We start from the raw sequence: 27473 nt of genomic DNA, 5'->3' as shown, positions 1-27473 counted from the left end.
AAGGGAGGCTAATTAGCAGGCTAGATGGCTGATTGGATGTGGGAGGCAAAAGAGAGAGTGGAGTTTGGAATATTCCCAAGTTTCCTCTGCAAGGTGTGTTTGGAAATGGGGAGGAAGGTTATCTTGAAGTGGTCCCAGGTCTCTGGCCCAGCTCAACGTGCAGGTGAGGCAGAAACCAGCTGGTTTTCCCTGTTTGCTTTACCCTCATCTTGGTAGGCAGCCAGGAGACTTGTCTTCCCGTCTCAGATAGGTAAGCAACTTCATCAGCTCTCTCATCTATAAGGTGAGAGACTTGGATTGGATCTGCTTTACAGACTTACTCCTGCAGGGCAGAGGGTCCAGGGTCTAAGAAGATCAAAGCATGCCAAGGCAAGAATGAATGCCTGCTGAAGGAGGCAGTGCCCCTCAGCCAAAGTCTGCTCTAGTCTTGCTGGAAAAGGGCACAAGGTTGCCAGATATTCTTCAACAGAAGCCAGAGATCAATGTTTTTAATATGACATCTCCTAATTTTAAAATGCCCAATCAAAATATACTTGGTTTGAAACACATGAGATATATTTAAATCCATTAGTTCATAAGTGATTTAAAAAAAAATCATTGGTCACCATTAGGGGAATGTGAGGAATCACCTCATTATTTTGATAAATAATAAGGGAAAGAATCAAGCATTTATCCTGCCTTTCCTATTTGACGTGTACCTCTGCATAAACAAATCATTGATGACAGATTCTCTTTAGAGAAGTATTCAAGCTCATAAATGAAGAGTGAATCATAGAACTAGAATGTCACAACTTGGCAATCCCTAATGAAATAATGGGTCTAGACAATGGTCATCACTGACAAGCAGACATTACTTCGGATCGAATTAAACTATGGTCTATGAATTACTCTTTAAAAAATCAAGCATTAATTGATCAAGCCTCTATATCTAACAACCAATTTACAGGAAATGTAGAGGTAGAAGAACATGTTAAATGGCACCATGGGGATACATTTAACAAAATCCAGACTGTGGAAAATTCTACAGAGCAAATGATCTGGTTTATTTAACAAATAAATTTCAAGGAAAAAAAGAGATTAACTGGGGGATTATCCGATTAAAGGAGAGAATGCACTGCGGAGATTCATTTGGATCCCAATTTGAACAACAATAAAGAAAAATAAGACAATTGGGGAAGTTTGAACATTAACTATATATTTGAGGACAAGGAATTATTATTTTAGGTGTGATAGTGATATTATTATGCTATTTAAAAGAATTCTTATGTTTTAGGACTACTTTTTAGTATTTAAAGAAGAAATGATAGGATTTCTGAGATTTGCTTCAAATTCTGGAGGAGAGTGGGAGAATAGATGAAGAAAGATTGCCTTTGAATAGATTAAGTGCTGAAACTGGGTGGTGGGACTATGGGGGTTCATTATAGCCTTCTCACTAATTTATATATATTTATGATCCACAATATGCTATTATTCATGATGGAAAGTTTAAAAAACACTTTATGGACCAAAATGTGTTGGTGGCCTGGATTTGGTCCACAGGCTGCCAGACTGTGGCCTCTAAATCTGATGACACTTCAGCTTCCATCCAACTGTAAATTGCCAGTGAGTCTAAACCATCAGTGGGTGGGACCCCATATTACTAGGCTTTGATTCCCCAAACCTTTTTCTGGTCCCTTGTCAGGTCCTTTCCCAGAGGTTCCCATCCCACAGGGAACGCGATAGTGTGGCAGAGAGGAGCATTAAACAAAGCCATGACGACCAGCCAGAGTTCCCTGAGACGGAAGACACCAGAGGATTGGGGTGCTTAGGATTGGGGTGCTTGGAGCAGGGTGTCTGGAGCTGTCACAGACTAGCGCTGCTCCTCTATCCAATTCTCTAGCCTCCATGTTGAAGATACACACTGCATCCGGCCAGACCCACTTTTTACCTGAGCATTCCAGAGCCCAGCCAAGGCAAAGGCATCTACTACCCAGGAAAAAATAATAATAAAAGGCTGAAGGCTCCCCTGCGGAGTTCGGGTTAGAGAAGAGGGTGGTCAATCTCAGGCAGACAGAGCGATTGGGGCAGAGGAGGGGAGAGAGTGAAAGTCCCCTTGTCCGAAGGCACGTGAGGACAGTGCTGCAGACCGGCACGGAGCTATTTCCGTGCGGTCTCTTGTCTTATTGCATAACCACCCCCCCACCCCCGCCCCACGCAGTGAACTACCCTTCCCTTGGCACTTGTCTGCGGCGCTGGCTGCTCATTTAGAAACTAAGGGGCCAGCTCGCTGAGTGCATCGCGCGGGCGGCCGCAGAGGGGACGTACAATAGGCAATCAGCGGCCGCGGGGCGGGCGGGGAGGGCGCGGGGGCGCTGCCGGGGGCGCCTGCAGCCTGCGCGCTCCAAGGGCGCTTCCATCCCTCCCCAGCCCCGGGTCCTTTTATTGTTCGCTGGACCAGCTCCTGTTCGTCGGACTGGCGCTGGCGTGGGGGGTTTGGCAAGAGTCGGTCTAGGCAGTTGCCCAGCCCGGGGTCCTGCGTGCAGGCGCGCCCTCCACTCGCCCGCGCTCCCACCCAGGTGTCCGCGTGCGGGGATTAGGCGGCCTGCCCGGCTCCCGCCTCCTCCATCAGCCGCTAATGGGCAGCCCTCGGCCTGGCCCCCGCGCTATTGTGTGCGCGTGGGGGTGACGCCGGGTCTCCGCGGCGCGGTGGAGGGTGACCGCGCGCCGCTGCCACCCCGCTTCACACCTGCTCCCCGCCCCCAGCCTCGGCCGAGCTTCGTGTTCCCTCCCTCCCCGCGGGAGGGGTCTCAGCTGGGGCTGCAGTTGGTAAAGAGGCCGTGGAGAGGCCGGAGGCGGCCCGAGGAGGAGCCATAAATTTGGAGCAGATGCGGCCTGACAGTCACCCAGCCCGGGGAGGTGGGGGAGGGCTCTGCGCCCCTCCCAGGCCGCGTCTTCTGGTTTGCAGCTGAGTTAGATGGATTCCAGGCTGAGGTGACCCGGGACTTTGGACACACGGAGCCTGTGCTCCTCACGCCCCCACCTCTGCCGGCCGCCCATTGTGTGCCCACGTGCAGGGAGAAGGAATAGGGGGCAGGGACATGCCTGCATTGGCTTATGACTTTCCCCCTAAAAAAAAATCGTTTTCCAGCAGAGACTGTGACAAAGTCGGCCACCCTGGCTCTGTGCTGGTGCTTTTTGACAGCAGCCAGAGAAAAATATGGAAGATAGTAGAAGCAAGCTTCAGCTGTTCATTCTGCACTATTTTTTAAGTGCCTGTTTTGTGCTAGAAAGGTAAGGAGGCACAGGCACACAGGATGGGGAGATGGGAAAAGGTGGCAGAAAAAATACTAAGGGCTAATACTTGCCATACTATAAGTATTGTGTGTACTGTAATTCTGCACATTAAATAGTATTTTCCTTTGGAAAGTGGCATTTCCTCCAGCAGAGGAGGGAGCAGGGTGCAGTGTCTCGGGAGGAGGCGGGGGGGTGGTTGATGGAGTTCGCTCTCAATCCAGGTATCCCATCCACAAATATGCGTGTGTCAGGGGTGCTTTCCGCGGATATGGAAAGGAGTGAAAAGAGTTGGAGCTGCGCCCAGGTGGGGTGGACACAGCCCTATTTATCTTATTTGCTCTGGGTACTGTAGGGATTCTTCTCTAGTGTCGCTTTAATTGAAGACTGAGTCTCCCATCTGAAGATCTTGTTACCAAGGGTGATTGGGGGCTCAGTGTCCACAAAGCTGGTGCTCAGTTGGCAAAAACGTCTGCAACCTCCCTTTGTGGCTGTTCTCTGCTCCCTCTAACACTCTGGGCTGGGCTGGGTAACTAGATTGGCTTCTAGGACCCATTGCTTCTCCCCTTAGCTCCCACTCCGACAAGTCTCCCTGGTCTGTGCCCACAGGATCACCCTAAGACTAGAGCAAGCTTATGCAACCCACGGCCCATGAGCCGCATGCAGACCAGAACACCTTTGAATGCGGCCCAACAAAAATTCATAAATGTTCTTAAAACATGATGAGGTTTTTTGCCAAAAAAAAAATTTTTTTAGCTAGTGTATTTTATGTATGGCCCAAGACAATTCTTTTTCCAATGTGGCAGGGAAGCCGAAAGATTGGACACCCCTGGACTAGAGATTCACAGCTTGCATGAAAATCACCTGGAGGCCTTATTAACCCTGCCCTACAGTTTCTGATTCCTTTGATCTGGGGTACAGACAGAGATTTTGCATTTCTGAAAGTTTCCCAGGTGGTGACAGTGGTGATACTGGGGGCCACACTTTGAGAGTACTGGCTTACAAGGAAAGGAAAATAGGGGCAGGTGAAAAAAGGAAGGAGCTAAAGTCTTCAGTGCTGGAGGAGGTTACTGGAAGCTGAAGCTCTCCACGGTACTGGGGTATCTTCACCCTCTGTGAGGGATCCATAGGCTAAATCCCCAAATAATTGTGGACATAGTCCAGAATTCATATTCCAGAATTCGATTGTGTGTGTGTGTGTGTGTGTGTGTGTGTGTGTGTGTGTGTGTGTGTGTGTGGTGTGTGTGTGTGTGTGTGTGTGTGTTTCTGAAGACTTAGCACTCCCCCTAATGGCCTCAGATGATTCTGCACTCTCCTCAGCCTTTCAACGGGAAGCAAGAATTACTCTTATTTTCCCAGCCTAACTTGGTTATCCACTCCTGCCTCTTTGTCACTGATGAAGCGGGGCATTGTCTTACACATTTGTTTACAAATTGATGAGCATAGATTTTTTTTTTTACACAATAGTTTGTGTACTAATGAATGAATTAGTGCTTTCTTTCCTCTTTAAGAGAACCTTGTTCTCCTAAAATCTCCCTTAAGTCACATTTGAAGTGTTGTAAATCCACCTACCAGTGTTCTAAAACACTTCAAATGTGATTTAAGGGATTGAGTTCCAGATGGTTGCTTAAAAATTCTCCCCAAGGTGTCGGTGCCATTGTCATCAGTTGGGAACTTTTGGCTGGCAGCAAGCACATCCCAAGTCAGAGGTTAAGGATGGGTTTGCAAAGTGGAATTTTTAAGTGTGGTATATGGACAGATCAGATGAGAAAATCAGGTGGCATTTTATTTCTCACCACCAGGTGGCAGACCTAACCTCATTAATGAGAATCATCCCTAGACTTGAAGCCTGGCCTGAATTCTACTTTTTTCATATATGAGCCGGGGCAAAAGAGCTGTTTCTCTACTTAAATGACTCAGAAATTTGGGGTAGGGAGAACAATGCTTGAAAATATCTTTGTAGGCCAGGCGCGGTGGCTCAAGCCTGTATTCCCAGCACTTTGGGAGGCCGAGGCGGGTGGATCACGAGGTCAGGAGATCAAGACCATCCTGGCTAACACGATGAAACCCCGTCTCTACAAAAATACAAAACATTAGCCGGGCGTGGTGGCGGGCGCCTGTAGTCCCAGCTACTCAGGAGGCTGAGGCAGGAGAATGGCATGAACCCGGGAGGCGGATCTTGCAGTGAGCCGAGATCGCGCCACTGCACTCCAGCCTGGGCAACAGAGGGAGACTCCGTCTCAAAAAAAAAAAAAAAGAAAATATTTTTGTAACTGCCGCCAATGTACTTGAGTAATCCCTTGAGCTTCCTGATCCGTGAGGAAGGGCTCGCTGACAGTTTTTTCCTTCTGGAAAGACGGAAAAGATGTGGATGTAACAAAATGGGTTACCTAAGAAAAATGTAAGTAATCTAACTTCTGACCAGAGGTTTCTGCCACCGCATAAACACATGGCAGCCCTAAACAGCTTTGCAGGCACATGGCTTCCTTCGCTTCCAGCCCGTCTGGCAGGCACCCTCTTAATTCCTACCAAGTTAATTCCCACCACCCGAGTTCTTTGTTCTGTCGCCCATATTGAAATTTCCTCAAACTAAAAATGAAAGCTTGATTATAATTCTGGAATCTACTCGGGGCCTTCTTACTAAATTCTCAATTGCAGTATGTGGACATGTGGTTGATCTCTCCTTTATCCCAAATGACCTTGACCCTCAGATCATAGTCAACGTAGAAATTAAATTCAACCTAAATCATATAACTATGGCAAGGGTTACACACAGACAGCAAGAATGCAGGACGGGCGCGGTGGCTCATGACTGTAATCCCAGCACTTTGGGAGGCCAAGGTGGGCGGATCACCTGAGATCAAGAGTTCAAGACCAGCCTGGCCAACATGGCGAAACTCCATCACTACTAAAAATATAAAAATTAGCCAGGTGTGGCGGCACGTGCCTGTAGCACCAGTTCTCAAGAGGCTGAGACACGAGAATCTGCCTGGGAACCTGGGAACCTTGAACCTGGAAGGCTGAGATTCCAGTGAGCCAAGACTGCACGACTGCTCTCCAGCCTGGGCAACAGAGCTCTGTCTAGAAAAAATATTAATTATATATATCTTACAGGAGGGGTCAATGAATGTTTTGGGAGAAGGGCAGTGAAGATTTCTGTTCTACACACCTTTCTCATCTCAGGGCTATATTACAGCAAATACTGACAGTATAGTAGCTTTCTTCACAACGTCAAGGTCAGAGCAGATCTATATCTTACATAGAAGACAGAAAATTCACTATACCAACATCAGGTCCTCTAGCCTAGGTGGGACATTACCTTTTTAGCCTGCAGGGCTTAGTACTTCTTTCAGCTGATCAGCTTTAGGCCTCTTCCTCATTTTGGAAAGGGCAAATCTCAGGTGCACATTGAAAATCTTAGACTAAGTAGCCTGGTGCAGTGGCTCACGCCTGTAATCCCAGCACTTTGGGAGGCCAAGGAGGGTGGATCATGAGGTCAAGAGATCGAGAACATCCTGGCCAACATGGTGAAACCGCGTCTCTACTAAAAATACAAAAATTAGCCGGGCATGGTGACATGCACCTGTACTCGCAGCTATTCGGGAGGCTGAGGCAGGAGAATCGCTTGAACCCAGGAGGCGGAGGCTGCAGTGAGCCGAGATCGTGCCACTGCACTCCAGCCTGACGGCAGAGCCAGACTCCGTCTCACAAAAAAAAAAAAAAAAAAAGAAGAAAGAAAATCTTAGACTAAGTAAAACCCTCCAGCCCAGAGTGCTTCTCTGCATTGGGCAGTTCACTTTCACTGCCAGAGCTCCCTTATACACTTTAAATGCTTATAAATACACTAACAGACAGAGCCTATGGGAAACAATATAAGAGGATTGGATAGTAAGTATTTGGTTTTTTCTATGTAGTTTGTTAACAGAATCAGTCAAAATATATTTATGGAATGCCCACAGGCTACATAGCATGGTACTTCACCCTTCATTGAAAATCCGTCAAAACAATTACTGGGTCATGCTTGGGAACTTTTTTCACAAAGGAATTTTCTTTAGTTGCTGGGTTGACAGGAACTAATTTGAGATGCAAAACTAACAACCTCATTTGAACTAGCAAGCCCTTATGTAAACCACTACAAGTGATGTGTTTGCATTTATTCGCACCTGTGCCTGTATATATGGACTTAAAAGCTAAGGATATCACGGTATTAGTATGCATATAAGGGAAGAAGAGTTTTAAAAGTTAGTGAATCATCTTCTACTAATGCTTGGTAAATGTTTACCAAGACGGTTGTGCCCTGGTTATAGGCTGGTAATGACCACCAATAAATAAAACTGTTTTCACCTCTATAACAGTTATGGAATGTCATTCCTTCTTGCCTTTCATACCAGGAAAACTAGGCTGAAAAAAAATCACTTCTTTTTAATCAAGGCAAAAACAGACTCACCCAACCAAAAACCAACCTTTGGTATTTGAAATTAGTTTATTCACATAGGGAGATTTCATATTTTTTTATTGTTTTCTCCCACCGCTAACTTTAAGATTTTAACAACCTTTGTTAGAATACACACACACACACACACACACACACATATATATATAATTGGTTCTGTCTTCTCTAAATCATTTGTTTAATAGGGAATTTTTTTTACTTAAGGCACTGGTATAGAAAATGTACCCCATTTCTTGCATATCTTGCATGTTATGGGGTCTTGTTAAGTGTTTCCAAGTTTAGTGGAATCACCACCATTTCTACCCCTGGTCCACATTTTTAGTTCCAGATCTTCTCTGCAACCACTATCCCAATCCAAAACCCTCTACTGTATTCCCTGTCTTCTTAGTGCGGAGGAGAAAGAAAGAGCAGGGTTGGGCAGAGGGTCTTATTCTGCCTTAAAAGAAGGTTATACTTTCTGTCAAACGATAGAACTCTGACTGACTTAACGAAAAATACAGTAGTATAAGTTTAGACCCAAGGTCAGATAGTCCTGGGGCTAAAGCTTGGATCCCTCACTTAGCAATTATGTGATTTGCTGCAAGTCACCTAACTTCTCTGAGCCAAGGCTGCCCTTCTCACTTGTAAAGTGAAGCTTAAATAAGATAATACATATGAAAGTCTGGGTGTGGCAGTTGCACCTTAGTCCTTGCACTTTGGGAGGCCAAGGCCTGTGGAGCCCTTGAGCTTAGGAGTTCAAGACCAGCCTAAGCAACATGGCAATATGCTGTCTCTACAGAAAATACAAAAATATGCTGGCTGTGGTGGCATGTGCCTGTATTCCTAGCTACTTGGGAGGCTGAGGTCAGGAGTTCGAGACCAGCCTGAGCAACATAGTAAAAACCCGTCTCTACAAAAAATACAAATATGCTGGTCATGGTAGCGCATGCCTGTAATCCCAGCTATTCGGGAGGCTGAGGTGGGAGGATCGCTTGAGCCCTGCAGATTGAGGCTACAGTGAGCCGTGACAGTGCCACTGCACTCCAGCCTGGGAGATAGAGTGAGACCCTGTCTCAAAAAGAAAAAAAAAATGCACATGAAATGCTTAATGTCTGCCCTACTACAAAGCATCAGAGAATAGAAGTTATTAGTATCTACCAGACCCAAACCTCTGTGAGAATAGAAGCCTGCTTCCCTTCTGTTGCTTTGGGCAAAACTTCACCTGTGATCAAGAGAGTATGTGTGTGTGATACTGTGAAATATATATTTGGTCTTCTGTTTCCTGATATATAGCTCCCCAAATCCTTGGAATCTCTAAAGCAACAGGAGTCTTTTGTATGCTAATGAGGTAAATGGTGGCCCAGCCATGATTAGAGGGCTGGGAGTTTCAGCCCCACCCTCCAACCTCTAGGGAAGGGAAAGGATCTGAAGTTTGGGTTCGTCACCAGTGGTCAATGATGTAATTATTCATGCCTACATAATGAAGCTTCCATGAAAACCCAAAAGGACAGAGTTTGGGGAGCTTCCAGATAGCTGAACACATGGAGGTGCCTGGAGGCTGGCACCCTGGAGAGGGCATGGGAGCTCTGCACCCCTTCCCTGTGCATTTCTTCCAGCTGGCCCTTCATCTGTGTCTTTTGTAACATCCTTTTAATCAATGGGTAAGTGTAAGTAAAGTGTCTCCCTGAGGTCTGTGAGTCACTCTAGGAAGTTAATCAAACCCAAGGTGAGGGCCCTGAAAACCTCAATTTATAGCTGCTTGGTCAGAAGCACAGGTTACAACCTGTGCTCATGACTGGCATTTGAAGTGGGGCAGCCTTGTGGGACTGAGCCCCCAGCCTGTGGGATGTGACTGAGCCTGTCTCCAGGTGGAAGGTGTTAGAATTGAATTGGAGGACGCACAGTTGGTATCTGCTGGAGTTAGAATTGGAGGACGCACAGCTGATATCTTCAGTCTTTTTTTTCTGGCCTCTTTAGTATGCATGTGCAAATACAACAGAAAACTCATTGATAGCTAAGCACAGTGGCTAGCACCTGTAATCTCAACACTTCAGGAGACTGAAGCGGGAGGATTGTTTGAGGCTAGGAGATTGAGACCAACCTGAGCAACGCAGAGGGAGAGACCCAGTCTCTTTAATTTTTTTTTTTTAATTAGCCAGGTATGGCAGTGCATGGCTGTAGTCCCACTTGCTCAGGAGGCTGAGGCAGAAGGATCGCTTGAGCCCAGAAATTCCAGGCCGCAATAAGCCATGATCGCATCATTGCACTTCAGCCTGGTGACGGAGCAAGACCCCATCAAAAGAAAGAAAGAGGGTGAGAAAGAGAGAAGGGGGAGTGGAGAGGAAGGGAAGAAAGGAAGGGAGGCAGAAAAGAAGGAAGGAAAGGAAAGGAAAAGAGAGAGAGAGAGAAAGGAAGAAAGGAAAGAAAGAAAGGAAAGAAGGAAGGAAGGAAGGAAGGAAGAAAGAAAGGAGAAATCTCATTGAACCACCAAATCCAGGATACTGCAGCATAGGACTTTCTTTTCTGGGAAAAAGCAGTGTTTTGAGCAGGATTAAAAGATGACCAAGATCCTTTGCCTTTCTCTAATTGTTGGTCAATTGAGTTGGATCCTTCCAGAGATGGACACTGAGACAAGCATTTGAGTGCAAGGAGTTTCTCTGGGGAAGATCACCAATAGGAAAATAAAGGTGTGAGAAGGGAAAGAAGACAATACAGGGTAAATTGTGGATAGCTGGGGCTTAATTCCTTCAGGGAACTCTGGGAGAGATGGTTTAGGATGCACCTCAGAGTTTTCCTACCTGAGGGGCAAGGAAGTTGGGATATTTATCTACCAACTCTCTATCCATCGTTTGTTAAGATCCACTTCTGGGAGCATTAACTGTTGCAGGCATGGCCTTGCCACAGAACCCTAGAGGCCAATACTGCAGCTTTCCTAACAGAGCTTGCAAGAGACGCTATGTGGTCTATGCGCCTGCAACAAGCGTCTCTAGCCCCATGGAGTTACCAGGCACATGGCCCAAGCAGAAAGGCCGCTTAAACTGCAGTTAGAACCTGCTGCAGAGTGTAGTCTTGCTCTGGGCCTCCCTCAAAATCTGTAGCCTTCTGAGTCACCCAATACATGGGTGGGAGCAGTATTCAAAGAGGTGTGTTGCTATCTCCAAAATCCAAAATCCCAGCAGTACCATACCTCTAAGTGGAAGAAAAGCAAGGTACAAGAACTTGTCCTCACCCTGGGATGTCTTGGCATACCCCAGACAACTGGACCCCTAAAAATTTCACTGATATGGGAGGCCCTGAGTCGTTTTGGGGTTTATTTTCTCACTTCTGGTGATACAATTGACATAATGTATCAAAATAGGGAAACTGCATGGAGTTCTGGGGTAAATATCAAGAGAAGCAAGGTCTTTCAGGCAATATTTTGAGGCTGCTCTTAGAAAAGGCCTTTAAGATTCTCAGAAGCCATGACTGCAAGGTTCCTTCAGACATTGCCTTAAATCATTCAGCAGTTTTCACAGGGGTTCTTACAACCATACCCTTGATGTGATTTTTGGCTTTAACTTTCAGGAAGTCCAGGTCTTGCTCTGTTGCCCAGGGTGGAATGCAGTGGCTCAGTCATGGCTCACTGTAGCCTCAAACGCCTGAGCTCATGCAATCCTCCTGCCTCAGCCTCCCGAGTAGTTGGGACTACAGGCACACAAGCACCACTGACTTTTTTTATTTTTTTTTTGGAAATGGGGTCTCCCTATGTTGCCCAGTCTTGTCTCAAACTCCTGGCCTCAGGCAACCTTCCTGCCTCAGCCTCCCAAAGCACTGCCATTATAGGCGTGAGCCACCAAGGCTGGCCAACTTTGACTAATTTTTACCAGCTGGGAAAACAGAGGATAAGAGACAGTTATGTTTTCCAAACTAGCAAATCCCTGGGCTTCTGTAAATCCTCTAAACTTTGCTTATAAGCTGAATGGTTCCTTCCTTTGCTCATCTCTCTTTTCTTGTATATTATCACACACAGGAGAAGCCAAGTGGCACTTTCAACATTCTGCCTGGAGATCTCCTTAATCATGTTTTTAAAATGTTATTAGGTACATTTTTTTTTATCTTTCAAGTTTCCCCAGAAAACATTTTGCCAATTATTCCAATGACGACATAACACAAGTTGCCCTTTCTTCAGCCTGCAGTGACTGTTTTCTCACTGCCTTTCCAGCTCTAGTTGCCCTTTCTTCCACCTGCAGTGACTGTTTTCTCACTGTCTTTCCAGCTCTAATTGCCCTTTCTTCCACCTGCAGTGACTGTTTTCTCACTGCCTTTCCAGCTGTAGCAGCTGTTGGTTTGCCATTTCTCCAGCCTCTGCTCACAGCTTACTTGGTGCTTTTCCAGCCTCTAACCACCAACTGGTCTAAGGGCAGAATTCCAAGAGAAGGAGAGTGGAAGCTACAAGCCTCCTAAGGTTAGGCTCTAGAATAACATCACTTCTGCCACACTTTATTGGTCAAAGCAAGACACGGGGCCTCTCCAGATTCAAGGAGTGGGGAAATTGACCCAACTCTTTATGAAAAGAGTTGTAAAATAATGGAACAGTGTTTTTCAATTTGCATCAGACATCTTTTCACTAAAACATGGATAGATCTATAGAATAAATTCCTAAACGTGAACTTGCTGATTCAAATGCAAATATGTATTTGCAATTTTGTGATGTATTGCCAAGTCACCCTTCACAGAGGCTGTACCAATTTTGAATTTTACTGCCAATGTATGGGCGTGCCAGATGAGGTTTCCCCAGATCTCACAACATGGTGTGTTAACCAGAATACAGAGTTTTTCCTCTGCCCACGTGACAGGTAAGAATGGCATCTCTCCCTGTAGTTTTAAGTTGTCTTTCTCATATTATGAGTGAGATTGGGCATCTTTTGCTTAATTAAGAGCCAATTACATATTTTGTCTCAAAACTGGCTATTCATAAGTTTGCCGTTTTCTATTTATTTTATTGGCTTGTTATCTTTCCATGCACTCAAGAACTAGCATATGTTAGGAGTGGGGTATCTGGATACCAACTCTGGGACAGGCTCTCTCCAGACTCTGGACTAAATTTTCCTTAAATAACCAATTTTGGTCTTGCTGAGGTCAACGAATTGTCTCTTCCCCTGGGAAAGGCCATCAGTATGAGGAGAATATAGTAGCTTAATTAAATAAAATATGGCCAATTTCACTCATTGTATGCAAAGTTTACTTACTTCAGACCAGCTCGCTACAAAATAGGAGGTTCCCATGATCATTCTCAGGTTCAATAATTTTCTAGAACGACTCACAGAACTTGGGGCTGACAATTATAGTTTTATTATAATGACAGGATACAAATTAGAACAAGCCTAAGAAAGAGACACATATGGCAGAATCCAGAGCTAAGAGCATCCGCAGGAATGTGTGGCAACCCAAAAAGCTCATCCTAGTTTTGACGTCCAGACTCTCTATTGAGACTTCAGTAGATAATAACTCAATTATTACATGGGTATCATTGAGGGTGGCTGGAATTGGCTAAACACAATTTCCCACCACCTTCCCTCCCTGGAGGTCAGGCTGATTTCACTCCTGTAACTCAGGAAATTTCAAGGGATTTGAGGGAAACTTCCAGACGCAGAAACAAAGGTCAGACCTTTCTTTGCATAGTGGTAGTTCTTCACTACACAAATACCAGTAGTTTTTCTTTGTTTTGGTTTTTAAATCTTAATTTAAAATGTATTTTTCTACAAAAATTAGCCCAGTGTGGTGGTGCACCCATAGTCCCAGCTATAATACTTCAGAGACTGAGGCGCAAGAATCGCTTGAACCTGGGAGGCAGAGATTGCTGTGAGTCGAGATCATGCCACTGCACTCCAGCCTGGGTGACAGAGTGAGACTCTGTCTCAAAAAAAATAAAAATAAAAATAAGGCCGGGCGTGGTGGCTCACGCCTGTAATCCCAGCACTTTGGAAGGCCGAGGTGGGCGGATCACAAGGTCAGGAGATCGAGACCATCCTGGCTAACATGGTGAAACCCCGTCTCTACCAAAAATACAAAAAATTAGCCGGGCGTGGTGGTGGGCGCCTGTAGTCCCAGCTACTAGGGAGGCTGAGGCAGGAGAATGGCGTGAACCCGGGAGGCGGAGGTTGCAGTGAGCCGAGATCGCGCCACTGCACTCCAGCCTGGGCGACAGAGCGAGACTCCATCTCAAAAATAAATAAATAAATAAATAAATAAATAAATAAATAAAATAAAATGTAGTTTTCTTACATAGTAGCATTAAAAAAACAGCTGACACTTGCCTTTCACAACATGTGTGGCCAATCCCATGTACTTTTAATAGGTTTTGGTCCATTTCTGAGTTGTATCTTTTTTCCTTAAAGGACTGGGGCATACACACCTCCTATGGAAGGTCCCCTTCATTTTCCCTATGCTAATGTGATGGTGTACAAAGTCTTCAAAGGGACAAGAGTGTCTTTCATGTCCTCTCTACCTTCCTTTTCTGATATTTCCAGTAACCCAATCGCCTTCCTTGTGCCCTGTGCACTTTGTTCACTGTGCCCAGGTCCTCCGCTCCTGCTTTTCACTCTTAGCCCTTGCTGGGGAGAGCACCGTTCAAAATTTACTAGGTTACCATTTTCTCCCTACTCTCAACTAGTTATCTGCATGAAAAAACAACATAGTGAACTCTTTTTTATTTCTTTTTTTTTTTTTTTTTTGAGACGGAGTCTTGCTCTGTCGCCTAGGCTGGAGTGCAGTGGCATGATCTCAACTCACTGCAACCTCTGCCTCCCAGGTTCAAGCAATTCTCCTGCCTCAGCCTCCATAGTAGCTGAGATTACAGGTGCCAACCACCATGACTGGCTAATTTTTGTATTTTTAGTAGAGATGGGGTTTCACTATGTTAGCCAGGCTGGTCTCGGACTCCTGACCTCAGGTGATCCGCCTGCCTCAGCCTTCCAAACTGCTGGGATTACAGGCATAAGCCACCATGCCTGGCCCAATATAGTAAACTCTTAATGTTAGGCTATTAATGTCTGATACAGATTTCGTGTGTTCTCCCTTTCAGGTATATTTGATTTTGAAAAAGAAATTTTTGTAAAGCACATGGGGATGATTCTCTAATTGCAGAATTTCAGACCGGAGGGGAAGATATACTTAACAGAGGTCCTGATGTGGGAGTGAACCATGTGGATATTTGGGGAAAGGGTGTTCCAGGCAGAGAGAATAGCAAGTGCCAGGGTTCTGAGGCAAACGTGTGCTTTATATACTCTAGAATCAACAAGCAGGCCAGGGTGGCTAGAGCAAGGGAGGCAACAATAGGAGATGAGGTCAGAGAGGCAACTGGATTATTCTGATTGTTTGGGTGAAAGTAGACTGAAGATGGGGGAAGGGGTAGAAGCAGAAAGATCACTTAGTGGGCTCTCAAAATAATCTAATCAAGAGATAATGGTGGCCAGAGGCGGTGGCTCATGCCTGTAATCCCAACACTTTGGGAGGCCAAGGCAAGTGGATCACCTGACATTAGTAATTCGAGACCAGTGGGCCAACATGGTGAAACCCCATCTCTACTAAAAATACAAAAATTAGCTGAGTGTGATGGTGGGGCATGCCTATAATCCCAGCTACTCAGAGGCTAAGGCACAAGAATCATTTGAACCTGGGAGGCAGAGGTTGCAGTGTGCCAATATCGGGACACTGCGCTCCCGCCTGGGTGACAGAGTGAGACTCCATCTCAAAAAAAAAAAAAAAAAAGGGTGGGGGTGGAGTGATAATGGTAATGGTGACTTGAAACAGCAGTGGATGCTGTAAGAAATCCAATTTAGAATAAATTTTGAAGGTAGAGCCACCAGAATTTGCTGATATATTGGACATAGAGTGAGAAAGAGACAATGACAACTCCATGGTTTTTAGTCTGAGCAGCTGGAATGATGAGGAGGATGGGAAGGAGCAGGTTTGGAGGGGAAGACCAGGAGCTGTTTTGTGCAAATAGTTTGAGAAGCCTGTTAGGCAATGTGGAGATGTCCAGGAGGTGGCACATTATATAAGTGTGCAGTTTGGAAGAGAGGCTTGGCCTGGAGATATAAATTTGGAAGCAATTAGCATGTGGATGAGTACTGAGAACTGGGAGACTTGTGCCCTTGATGTGGCAGCATTCCCTGGGGTGATCAGCCCACTACTTGGTGGCAGGTTGATTATATTGGACCTTTTCCATCGTGGAAAGGGCAGAGGTTTGTCCTCACCGGAACAGACACTCCGGATATGGGTTTGCCTATCCTGCACACAATGCTTCTGCCAAGACTACCATCTGTGGACTCACGGAATGCCTTATCCACTGTCATGGAATTCCACATAGCATTGCCTCTGACCAAGGCACTCACTTTACAACTAGAGAAGCGTGGCAGTGGGCTCATGCTCATGGAATTCACTGGTCTTACTGTGTTCCCCATCATCCCAAAGCAGCTGCATTGACAGAATGAGGGAACGACCTTTTGAAGTCACAATTACAATGCCAATGAAGTGACAGTACTTTGCAGGGCTGGGGCAAAGTTCTCCAGAAGGTTGTGTATGCTCTGAATCAGAGTCCAATATATGGTACCGTTTCCCCCATAGCCAGGATTCATGGGTCCAGGAATCAAGGGGTGGAAGTGGAAGTCACACCACTCACCATCACCCCTAGTGATGCTAGCAAAATTTTTTCCTCCCTGTTCCCATGACATTACATTCTGCTGGCCTAGAGGTCTTTATTCCAGAGGGAGGAACGCTGCCACCAGGAGACACAGCAATAAGTCCATTAAACTGGAAGTTAAGACTGCCACCTAGCCACTTTGGGCTTCTCTTACCTCTAAGTCAACAGACTAAGAAGTAAGTTACAGTGTTGACTGGGGTGATTGACCTAGACTATCAGATGAAATCAGTCTACTACTCCACATTGGAGGTAAGGAAGAATATGCATGGAATACAAGAGATCCATTAGGGCGTCTCCTAGTATTACGATGCCCTGTGATTAAGGTCAATGGGAAACTACAACAACCCAATCAAGGCAGGACTACAAATGACCCAGACCCTCAGGAGTGAAGGTTGGGGTCACTCCACTGGGTAAAAAACTACAACCTGCTGAGGTGCTTGCTGAAAGCAAAGGGAATACAGAACGGGAAATAGAAGAAGGTAGTCATCAATACCAGCTACGACCACGTGACCAGTTGCAAAAACGAGGACTGTAATTGTCATGAGTATAGCCTCCTTCTTTTAAGAACATATTTGCGCATGTATATACTTGTACTAAGAAAATATCTTCATTTTATTTCCTTTCTTTTTCTTTTATCATGTGACATGGATTTATGGACTTCATGTCATCATTTAAGTGTTGTTAACTTTATGTAATAGCATTTAGTTTAAGGATTAGTGCACTTCCGGTTGTATGAAGGATAGCTGTATTATGTTAGGCATAATTATGACCTTATTATTGTCTTTATTTGAAGATTATGTATAATTTCAGGAGACGTGTATGGGTTCAAGTTGACAAGGGGTGGACTTGTGATGGTTAATATTGAGTGTCAACTTGATTGAAGGATGCCAAGTATTGTTCCTGAGTGTGTCTGTGAGGGTGTTGCCAAAGGAGGTTAACGTTTGAGTCAGTGGACTGGGAGAGTTATACCCACCTTCAATCTGGGTAGGCACCATCTAATCAGCTGCCAGCATGGGTAAAATAAAGCAGGCAGAAGAACATGGAGTGAGAGAGACTTGCTGAGTCTTCCGGCCTTCATCTTTCTCCTGTGTTGGATGCTCTAAGTTCTTCAGCTTTTGGACTCTTGGACTTATACCAGTGATTTGCCAGGGTCTCAGGCCTTCAGCCCCATACTGAAGGTTACACTGTTAGCTTCCCTACTTTTGAGGTTTTGGGACTTGGACTGGCTTCCTTGCTCCTCAGCTTACAGATGGTCTACTGTGGGACTTCACCTTGTGGTCATGTGAGCCAATTCTCCTAATAAACTCCCCTTCACATATACATACATCCTATTATTTCTGACCTTTAGAGAACCCTAACTAATACAATATCCATGTTAGTGGTGGCAAATCCATAGGGGTCTACAGCGACCTCAATGTTTGCCTCCTCAGAAGAAAGAATTCAACCAAGAGGCATAAGGCAGAGTGAAGGACCAAAGCAAGTTTTAGATCAGGAGCGAAAGTTTATTTAAAAGTATTAGAGTAGGAATGAAAGGAAGTAAATTACACTCAGAAGAGGGCCAAGTGGGCGACTTGAGAGATCAAGTGCATGGTTTAACCTTTGACTTGGGGTTTTATACATTGGCATTCCGCCTGTGCGGTGGCCTGCCAGCAGCTGGGAGGGGCCACATGCACAGTGTGTTTACTGAAGTTGTGCACGTGCTCACTTGAGGCGTTCTTCCCTTACCAGTTGAGTGTTCCTATAACAAAGTCATACACCAGTTAAACTCTGCCATTTTGCCTCTTAGTGAGCAGGTTTGAGCCTACTTGCCCAACTCCTGAGATCTTATCAGGAAGCTGGTCAGCTTATCAGCAAGTTAACCTGGAATGGCAATGTTTCCAGGTCTTTCTATCTATTGGGAGACTGCCTTTCCCTGGCTCCAGGCAGGGTGACAGTGAGACAGACAGTGTAACAACCACCTGACCATCACATGATGGCCGCCTAGACATTCCTGTTGTGGCTGGTGGGGTGGGTCTCTCCCGCCCCGCTCATGTCTGTCTGACTACTTACTGTAACATCAGGATCCCTCCCCTGAAGCTTTTAAAGAAATATATGGCCAGATAAGTGAGTATGGTGTGTGTTTAACAAGCATCTGGGTAAATAAAGGTGCATAAAGCATGGGAACACAAAATCGGAAAGGGAAGGGAGTGGAGAATCATAGCGCATTTCAAGGCTGTATTTCAAGATGAAAGGAAACACATATGCGGTTTGTCTCAAAGTTATATCTTCAGACTGGGGAGAAAGGAGGAAAGAAAACAAAGTTTTAACATGCAATTTGAAGCCAAGCTGCTCAGTTACAAGATCATCAAGGAAGTAAGTGTAAACCAAAAGTAAAATTCTAAGGCCTCCCAACCATCTGAATGGACTTTCCCCTCAGCTAGGGCATTCTTAAAACTTAACCACAGAGACTGGTTCAGGACATGATGGAAAGTGGGGGCCGGGCATGCCTCATTATACCTCTTTGACATTAATATCAATACTGACCTTTGAGTCTGATAAAAAGCATTTATAATCTATTCTGTCTGCTGCCTGCTACCTGGAGGGTTTATCTGCACGATTAAACTTTGGTCTCCACTACCTCTTATTGTAACCCAGACATTTCCTTTCTATTGATCCCAGGTCTTTAGATAAACTCAACCAATTGTCAACCAGAAAATTTTAAATCTACCTATAACCTGAAAGCTCCCCCACCCAACATCCCCCCAACTCCTGCCACCCTACACAGCTTTGAGTTGTCCTGCCTTTCTGGACCAAACCAATGTATTTCTTAAATGTATTTTATTGAAGTCTCATGTTTCCCTAAAATACGTGAAACCAAACTGTACCCCAACCACGTTGGACACATGTTCTCAGGACCTGTTGAGAGCTGTGTCATGGGCCATGATTATGCATATTTGGCTCAGAATAAATCTCTTCAAATATTTTACAGAGTTTGACTCTTTTGGTTGAAATAAATATAGTTAAAAAGAAGAGATCTAAGGACAGGTTCTGAGGCACCAACAAAGGAGACTAAGAAGTAAAATCATATATTGATAGAAGTAAAGCTAGGAACTAGGAGAGCACAGTGTCCTGAAAACAAAGTGAAGACAGCGTGTCAAAGAGAAAGGTGAGACCACCCATGTCAAATACTGCTGGCTGGTCAGATAAGATGAAAATGAGACTTGACTATTGGACTTAGCCATGTGGAAAGCATTGGTGACCTTGATGGGAGCACTAGGGTTCATGGAGGGTTAAAGCCTGATGGGCGGTGTTGACTCAAAAAAGAATTTGCAGGTGGGGAGGAGACAGGAATTGAGCATAAAGTACTAATCAGGCTTTCAAGAAGTTTTCATTAAAAAAGAAGAAGAATCATTTCTAGAAAGGCAATGTTGTTGTAGGATTTTCTCCTTAGTTCAGGTAAAAACGGGGTCCTCATCACACGACCATGAAATATATTAGGCTTACAGACATTTTGAAGGGTGAGAAGGGCAGGGTTTATTGGGTGAAAAGGAAAAAAAGTGAAACAGGGACTCGGCAGAGCAAGTGTCCTGCTAGTAATCTTCCCACCTCACAGATTGAATCCCAGGTTCCACCCAGAACAGGAGAGGCCAGGCTCCTCCCCTCTGCAAACTGAGTGAACTTCCTGAGGCTCCACCCCAGTGAGCATGCCTCCCAGTGCCCAGATCAGTTGGAGGTTCTCTGGTGACCCCTTTATACTCGGCTGTCTCAGTGTGAGGAGCTCCAAAGACCCTCTCCCCAACAAAACAACTGTAACTGGTGAAATTATTTTTTAAAATAACAACCTTTTAAAGTCCCTGGAAATTGTCCTAAGGGCATGCAGTAAATGAAGAAACATTTATTCAAGAAACTCTACTAAATCTTGGTAAGAACAGGGAGAGTCTGTGGCACTTAAGCTACAATCTGCTCCCTTTCTTGCCCACTTCCCCCAGTTCAGCAGCATAGATGCTCCACTCTGGGTAGCTGCAGCCATGAAGACAGGGCTCCCAGCCAAGCACTGTGCTATCTCCCTGTTAGGGGCAGACCACCAGCATTTCTCATACCCCCAAACTCTGGGTTGCAGTGGCTAAATTCCAGGGAGGTGCTCCCAAGAGGTTAGGAGCTCTCTTTCTTCACCCAGATCCCATTTTAGGTCAGAGGCTCTATCCAGGAGTAGCAAGCCAATAATGAAACTGCCTTTGCAAAAATTTTATCAATGAGAAAATCGTGAGAGTGAAAGAGATCTGAGCTAGCCCACCCTGGATCTTGTCTATCCATTAACCATTCCTGGGCTATTGGGTGGAGCTAACTTTGGAAAACATTTAGAGTATTGTTTAGATGATAATAGGCCTTGCCCAAAACTCAGCAGCTTTTATAAAGCTCATGGGAGGCCATCAGGCTGCAGAGGAGAGGAGTCTAAATCCTGCTAAGTGGCAGACAGAAGCGATTGCCAGCCATTACTCCAGAGGTTATAAGATATGCAACTTCCCCAGTTATGCCTGCAGATAACACCACTATCGTAGGTTGGCCTTTTGGGATATCTTTTCAGGTTTTTCACATGTCTAACACCCATGGCTCGACCTGGACTCACCAACCCCATTCCTGCGGCCCCACCCAGAAGTAATTCAGCCCACAGGAGGATGGCTTCAACCCCCTTGATTTCATCTGTGGCCCAATAAATCAGCAGCAAGCCTAGCCACCCCCACCCCTTTCCCCTAAACTGCTTCTGAAAAACCCCTAACCTACCAGTTTTGGATGAGATTATTTGAGCACAAACTCCTTCTCCCAGGTGGTGTGGCTGACCTTGTGTCTACTAAACTTTTTCTTTACTGCAATGCTGTGGTCTTTTGTTTTGTTTTGTTTTTTGAGACAGAGTCTTGCTCTGTCACCCAGGCTGGAGTGCAGTGGCACGATCTCGGCCCACTGCAACCTCCATGTCCTGGGTTCAAGTGATTCTCCTGCCTCAGCCTCCTGAGTAACTGGGACTACAGGCGTGCACCACCATGCCCGGCTAATTTTTGTGTTTTTAGTACAGATGGGGTTTCACCATGTTGGCCAGGATGGTCTCTATCTCCTGACCTCATGATCCACCCGCCTTGGCCTCCCAAAATGTTGGGATTACAGGCATGAGCCACTGCACCTGGCCGCTGTGGTCTTTCTTTATGCTGCCCACAGGAAGACCCCCTTGGGTGGTTATAGTAATACTGGGGCCCCAATTGCCCTAACCCTAGTTCACTCATAGGGCAGAGGTTCCACATCAAGAAAGGCAAGACAAAAAGACCAGAGGCTGACCACCTCCATGATGTGCCCTGCAGAGGCAGGTCACTCTGAAACAAGCAGGCCACTGTCCCTGCCACCAACATGGAAGCAATAGTACCGAGATTTTGCACAGGAGAAAAGTAGGCCATAAGAGCAAAGAGCGCCTAGCCTTCCCCAAGGGAACTGACTTTATTTGGAACCAAGTGTGGGGAAGTTCAAGCCTAGGGGCACTTTTTGAAAACAACGAAGATGCTGGTGGTAAGCAATTAAAAGAAGGCTGGTAGCTCTATGAGAACAATAAGCTAAACTGTAGGCTAGCTAGTGTACCAGAGAGAACCAGGGGAAAAGACAGCAAAGAACAGCCTTCCTGGGGTCAAGACAAACCTCAAAGACTGTCTTTCAAAACTACCCCTGCAAAGGGGCCCAAATTTAGTGGATTAGATTATGGAGCAATTTACACCCCAGGTTATAGCACAAGACAGTAGAGCAATTTGTTGGCAATTAGTGGAATCTAACAGTTGGGTGCAAACAGAGATGTAAAAATCCTCAACAAAATACTAGCAAACTGAATCCAGCAACATATAAAAGGGATTATATGCCATGACCAAGTGGAATTTATCCCAAAAATGCAAGGTCGTTTTAACATATGAAAGTCATTTAATGTAATCCATCCACTACACAATATTAATAGAAAAGAGGACAAAAATCACATGATCATCTTAATAGAGGTTGAAAAAGCATTTGAAAAACCAACACCCCAATGTCCCTTAGCAATAAAAATACACAGCAAACTAGGCATAGTAGGGAAATTCCTAAGCCTGATAAAGGACATCTACTAACAAAATCCATAGCTGACATCATTCTTAATGGCAAAATACTGAATGCTTTCTCTCTAAGATCAGAAATAAGACAAGGATATCTGCTCTTGCCACTGCTATTCAACATTGTATTCTAGGATCTAGTCCGGGAATTTAAGCAATGCAATGAAGTAAAGAATATCCAGATTGGAAAGAAATAATAAAACTCTATTTCTTAGATGGCATGACCTTGTATATAGAAAATCATAAGGAATTCACTGAAAATATTAGCATTAATAAATAAGTTCAACTAGGTCACAGGCTACAAGATCAATTACACACATCAATAGTATTCCCACACACTAGCAATGAACAATCTGAAAGTGAAATTAAGACAATAATTCCATTTACAGTAACATCAAAAAGAATCAAATACTTAGGAATATATTTGACAAACGAAGTTCAAGATTACCACATAAATTATTAAAAGGAATTAAGAAGACCTCCATATATCGAAAGATGTTTTATGTTCACTGATAGGAAGACTTAATATTGTTAAGATGGTATCTTAGTCTGTATGTGCTGCTATAAGCAAATACCACAGACTGGGCAATTAGAATATACATTTATTTCTTACAGTTCTGGAGGGTGGGGAAATTCAAGATCAAGACACCAGCAGGTTCGGTGTCTCATGAGGGCTGCTCTGTGCTTCCAAGATGGTGCCTTGTTGCTGCATCCTCACATGACAGAGAGAGTGACCGCTGTGTCCTCACATGGCAAAGGTGAAAAGGCAAAAGAATCTAGCAGTTCCCTCCAGCCTTTGTATAAGGGTACTAATCCCACTGCTCTTGTAACTTAATGACCTCCTAAAGGCTCCAGTGTTGCAGGTTAAGACTGGCTAGGGCTGGTGTCACAGGTGATAATAGAATTTACCAAGACAGTTGTGGGTAAAGGAAGGCAGATTTTGGGCCAGGCACGGTGGCTTACTCCTGTAATCCCAGCACTTTGGGAGGCAAAGGCGGGTGGATCATGAGGTCAGGAGTTTGAGACCAGCCTGGCCAACATGTTGACACCATGTCTCTACTAAAAATACGGGCATGGTGGTGCATGCCTGTAATCCCAGCTACTTGGGAGGCTGAGGCAGGAGAATCGCTTGAAACCAGAAGGCAGAGGTTGCAGTGAGCTGAGATTGTGCCACTGCACTCCAGCCTGGGCGACAGAGCAAGACTCCATCTCAAAAAAAAAAAAAAAAGGAAGGCAGATTTTTTAGAGAAAGTATGAAGATACATTACAAGAGTGCAGCAGGCAGCACAGCAGAGAAGGTGGCAGACATCTTTGGGAACAGACTGATATACCGTTTGCAGCATTTAAAGGTGAAATAGCTGAATTCTAGAAGACACAAACTTGACTAGTAAGTTGGGATGCAAGTGCTGAAAGGAAAGAGAAGGGCTCCTCATAATGAGGAGGCACTGAAAAATGACATCCGAGGTTGAGATGTCGGGGAAGGTGAGGGAGAAGGAACAGATGGAATAAGTGTAATTGAACATAAAAGTGGTTTGTCAGGGGAAGCATGTGTGGCCTCAATCAGTCCACTGGGTTGGAGAGAATGGGAGAGAGTAAAGGAAGGGTGGTTTAGAACGTCAGAAGAGTCAGTGGGGCCAGAGAATTTGGCCAGGCACATCTGACAGGTTCGGCAGAGATTGGGATCCTGAGAGACAGTCAGGAAAGCCTGGACATAAAGAACTTCAGATCATGTAGAGAAATTATGTCAGAAGAGGTCAAGCTGTAAAACAGTATTGGAGACAAGGGTTCCACCCAGAGGCCAAGTCTCTTGGTCTGGAAATTTATAAAGTGGCCATTTTGTTATTACATGAGAAAATTAGATGTTTCTTTTTGAGAGTCTGAGGGTCAAATTTATCCCAATGCTTTAAAATGCAGCCCAGGGGTGAGTCTGAGGGAATGGAAGGGCTTTGTCCCGTAGTGGGTCCAGGAAAGAATCTCTGCTGGGGACACGAACCACAGTTTTCTTGGGGGCATCCCACTGAGGGAAAGGGCTTCCCCTCACGTTCACTGAAGCACTCTGAGATGCACTTTCCAAAGGGGCAGCCCACCTCCTGGAAAGGATCTCCTGCCACTAGGGCCTTATGTTAGATGAACACTTGGGTGACCAACCCCAGGTCAGTGCAGGTACAAATTACACTGAGTGCTCAATCCAGGTACGAGGGGAAAAGTTTGAAAGAAAACTCATCATCCCAGTGCTGTTTGGGATCACCTGGCTTAACACGTCTGGAGCTGGCTGGTGGCTGTCTTCATGGAAGAATTTAGGGTGAGAAAGAGGGGGTTTGAGTTCCCCAAAACATGTGTGGATTCATCCTGGTCAAGCTGCCACCACCAATTATGCCCCGCATAGGGATAGGGGACTTCTGACCAGAAAGGACAGGAGACAGCCTTCCTCCCTTTCAGGCCAGAAAGGACAGGAGAAAGCCTCCCTCCCTTTCAGGCCAGAAAGGACAGGAGAGAGCCTCCCTCCCTTTCAGGCAAGGCAGCCAAACCTGTTCGCCCCCTGGACTTCAGGCTACACCAGGGAGTCGCCCTGGCTAGTTGCCATCACTTGCCAGAGGGATACTAGAGATTGTCAGCTAGAAGACTGAAAAGAAAAGTAAACTCTAAACTCTCATCCAACTGGTCAGCGGTCAAATGTCTTTCCACCAGGACCTTCTGCTGTGCCAGGGAGTGGCCCAGCTAGGATTGTCAGTTGTCTCCAGGCCCGGACACTGTTTGCCAAGAGGTTGGGGTTGAAGCGGGAGAAGGGGAGAGTTCCCCATATGGGCCACCAAAATATCCTGGGTTGCGACTGGCTGGGGCTGGAATCCAAGGTGATAAAAGAATTTACCAAGACAGTTGTGAGTAAAGGAAGGCAGATTTATTAGAGAAAGCATGAAGATACATTGAAAGAGTGCAATGGGCAGCACAGCAGAGAAGGGGCTATCCGCCAAGAGGCAGTTGTAAAGGGTCATGCTGGAGGGGACTACATGTGGATAAGGTGTGGAGATGAGGTCGTGCTGCCAGGGCTGTATGTGGAGCAAGATATTTGGGAACAGAATGTTGTACCAGTGGGTTGTTTGCAGTTAGCCATTTCTCAGAACAATTATTCTCCCCAACCTGGGGCCCCTTCCTCATTGTTGCTTACTTATCAGGACTCCACATCCACCTCTTTTTTTGTCTGTTTGTTTTGTTCGTTGGTTTGTTTCTTTAGAGACAGAGTCTCGCTGTTTCCCAGACTGGAGTGCAGTCGTGCGATCTCGGCTCACTGCAACCTCCGCCTCCTGGGTTCAAGCAATTCTCCTGCCTCAGACTCCAGAGCAGCTGGGACTACAGGTGCGTGCTGCTACACCTGGCTAATTTTTTGTATTTTATTTTATTTTATTTATTTATTTTTTGAGATAGAGTCTCACTTTGTCACCAGGCTGCAGTGCAGTGGTGTGATCTCGGCTCACTGCAACCTCTGCCTCCTGGGTTCAAGTGATTCTCCTGTCTCAGCCTCCTGAGTAGCTGGGACTACAGGTGCACGCCACAATGCCTAGCTAATTTTTATATTTCTGGTAGAGATGGGGTTTCACCATGTCAGCCATGATGGTCTCGATCTCTTGAACTTGGGATCTGCCCTACTTGGCCTCCCAAAGTGCTGGGATTACAGGCGTGAGCCACTGCGCCTGGCCAGTTTTTTGTATTTTAGTAGAGACGGGGTTTCTTCACGTTGCCCAGGCTGGTCTTGAACTCCTGAGCTCAGGAAATCCGCCCACCTCAGCCTCCCAAAGTGCTAGGATTACAGGTGTGAGTCACCGTGCCTGGACTTTTTTTTTCTTTTCTTTTTTTTTTTTTTTTTTTTTAGACAGAGTTTCACTCTTGTTGCCCAGGCTGGAGTGCAATGGTGCAGTCTCAACTCACTGCAACCTCCATCTCCTTGGTTCAAGCGATTCTCCTGCCTCAGCCTCCCAAGTAGCTGGGGTTACAGGAGCCCACCACCATGCCTGGCTAATTTTTTTTGGTACTATTAGTAGAGATGAGGTTTCACTATGTTGGCCAGCCTGGTCTGGAACTCTTGACCTCAGGTGATCTACCTGCCTCGGCCTCCGAAAGTGCTGGGATTACAGGCGTGAGCCACCATGCCTGGCCATCCACCTCTTGATGTAATCACATTGGATCTTAGCTTCTAGCATATGAATTTTAGGAAACACACATATTCAAACCATAGCAGATGTCAGTACTCCCCTTCTACAAGTTGATCTACAGATTCAATGCAATCTCATCAAAATCCTAGCTTTTGGCTTTTTTTTTTTTTTTGCACAAATTAATAAGCTGATGCTAAAATTTCTATGGAAATGCAAGGGACCCAGAATAGCCAAAACAGTCTTGAAAAAGAGCAAAGTTGGATAACTCATTCTTCATAATTTTAAAACTTACTATAAAGCTATAGTAATGAAGATAGTGTAGTACTGGCATAGGGATAGATATATATTGATGGACCAGATGAGAGTCTAGAAGTAAATCCTCACATTTACAATCAATTGACAAGGGGGTCAATTCAATTGAGTAAGAATAGTCCTTTTCATGAACAGTGATGGATCAACTGGATATCCAAATGCAAAAAAAAAAGAAAGTTGGATCTCTCCCTCATACCGTACACAAATATTAACCCAAAATGAATTACAAACCTAAGTATAAGAGCTAAAATTCTCAAAGTCTTCAAAGAAAATACAGGAGTAAGTCTTTGTGACTTTGGGTTAGTCATAGACTTCTAAGATTTGACAGCAAAAGCACAAATGAAAAATGAAATAATTAGGTGACTTGAACTTCATCAAAATTTAAAACTGTTATGCTTCAAGTGATGTTATCAAGAAAGTGAAAGACAGCCAGGCATGGTGGCTCATCCCTGTAATTCCAGCAACTCAGGGAGGCTGGGGTGGGAGAATCTCTTGAGGCCAGGAGTTTGAGACCAGCCTGGACAACATAATGA

General features: G+C 45.3%; 1 long non-coding RNA gene across 1 annotated transcript in view; it reads left to right on the top strand.

The window, feature by feature from the left end:
- Positions 1-27473, top strand: part of LOC129048816 (uncharacterized) — a 43087-nt gene that overhangs the window by 14642 nt on the left and 972 nt on the right. The window lies entirely within an intron of this gene.

Source organism: Pongo abelii, chromosome 9 (assembly GCF_028885655.2).
Source record: "Pongo abelii isolate AG06213 chromosome 9, NHGRI_mPonAbe1-v2.0_pri, whole genome shotgun sequence".
Classification (NCBI taxonomy): Eukaryota; Metazoa; Chordata; class Mammalia; order Primates; family Hominidae; genus Pongo; species Pongo abelii.
This window is presented reverse-complemented; position numbering and strand designations above follow the sequence as displayed.